A 2039-nucleotide genomic window follows, 5' to 3' on the forward strand; every position below is an offset into this window, starting at 1 on the left:
TCTTGGCACCATGCTCCAGTGTGTGCCAGCACTTCTATGAAACTTGTGGTGAGTCCTGCCAAGTGTATGCAGTTTGGTCAGCCCAATAGTGGTGACAAACATAGAACAAGAAGAAAAGAGGAATAAAGAATTAAAAAAAATCCTTTCCAAGCTGGAGAGATAGAATAGTGGGTAAGGCACTTGCCTTGCACACAATTGAACCCAGTTCATTCCCTGGCATCACATATAGCTCCCTGAGGCCCATCAGGAGTGATCCCTGAATTCAGAGCCAGTGTGTGTGGCCCACAATAAAACAAACCAGAACAGAAGATGAGAGATTTGACACAAGGGTTAGGGTACTTACCTGGCAATCAGTTGAACAGCACGCCCTATGACTCCCCAAGCACTGCCAAGAATGACTCCTGACCATAGAACTAGGAATAAGCCCTGGTTATTAAAAAAACCCAAAAAGGAGGGGCTGGCGAGGTGGCGCTAGAGGTAAGGTGTCTGCCTTGCAAGCGCTAGCCAAGGAAGGACCGTGGTTCGATCCCCGGGCATCCCATATGGTCCCCCCAAGTCAGGGGCAATTTCTGAGTGTTTAGCCAGGAAGTAACCCCTGAGCATCAAACGAGTGTGATAAAAACAAAACAAAACAAAACAAAACAAAAACAGGGGCCGGGCGGTGGCGCAAGAGATAAGGTGCCTTCCTTGCCTGCGCTAGCCTTGGATGGACCACAGTTCGATCCCCCGGCGTCCCATATGGTCCCCCAAGCCAGGAGCAACTTCTGAGCACATAGCCAGGAGTAACCCCTGAGCGTTACCGGGTGTGGCCCAAAAACCAAAAAAAAAACCAAAAAAACAAAAAAAAAAACAACAACAACAACAAAAAAAACCATCTTCAAAAAACCCAAAAAGGGGCGGAAGTGATAGCACAGTGGTAGGGCGTTTACCTTGCACACAGACAACCAAAACTAACTCAGGTTCAATCCCGGCATTCCATATGATCCCCCGAGCCTGCCAGGAGAGATTTCTGAATGCAGAGCCAAGAGTAACCCCTGAGCACTGCCAGATGCAGCCCCCCAAAATACCAACTCTCCAAAAAAAAAGAAAAAAAAGAAAAAAAGAAAAATAACTTTTTCAGGAAATGAAAAATAACTTAAACAGAACATGGAGCACATGCTTTGCCTATGGGAATCTTTGGTCTGATATCCAATATAACAGTTTCAAGAGCACTGTCGAGAACAGTTCCTAGCTCCCTGGGTATGCTTCCTGCCACTGCCTGAGTGGGAGTTAAAGGATATGGACTAATCATCAAATATGGTCCCTGGGCACTGTGGTCTGGATGTAGTCAGTGCTGCTGAGATAGAGGGATAAGAGAGACAAGGCACCTGCCCCTTTCTGTGTGGACCCAGCACACAGGGCAACCTGCAGCTCTCAGCACTGAACTTCTGATCAGGAACATCTGAGAACTTCACCTGGAGCCTATGTGCTATGTAGATTCTGTCACTAAGGATAAGTCGTTTGATTTTGGGGCCACAGCCAGCTGTGCTCAGGGCTTTCTTCTAGTCCTGTGCTCAGGGATCATGCTGGTAATCTCAGAGGATCATATGGGGTGCTGAAGATTGAACACAGGCAGATCTGATGCAAGGCAATGCCCCACTGGCTATGCCCCTCCACCACTACCAAGGCTATCTCTGATCCTAAAGACTAGAGCAAAAGGCCCTGCTGCAAGCTTCTAGAAAGAAACTCACTGCACAAGGAAGATTTCTCTTCCAAGGCTTCCCTGCTGAGGCGGTAAGTGGAATGTCAGAGTTCATAACCCCTGAACTTCCTTTGAAGTTCTCTTTTCTTTTATCACTTTTTCTACCCAAGTCATACTGAGAACCACATTCTCTCACTTGATTCGTGGCCTCTTGATGTGGTACTTGCTTCATCACCAGGACTGTTGCTTCAAACAAAAACATGAAAAGTAGTGGAAAATCCATTGGTGTTTAGAAGGAAAAATGAAGGGCTGGAGAGATGGCTCAAAGGGCTGAAGCAGGTGTTTTATGTAGCTGCCC

The sequence above is a fragment of the Suncus etruscus genome, chromosome 5 (assembly GCF_024139225.1).
Source record: "Suncus etruscus isolate mSunEtr1 chromosome 5, mSunEtr1.pri.cur, whole genome shotgun sequence".
Taxonomy (NCBI): Eukaryota; Metazoa; Chordata; class Mammalia; order Eulipotyphla; family Soricidae; genus Suncus; species Suncus etruscus.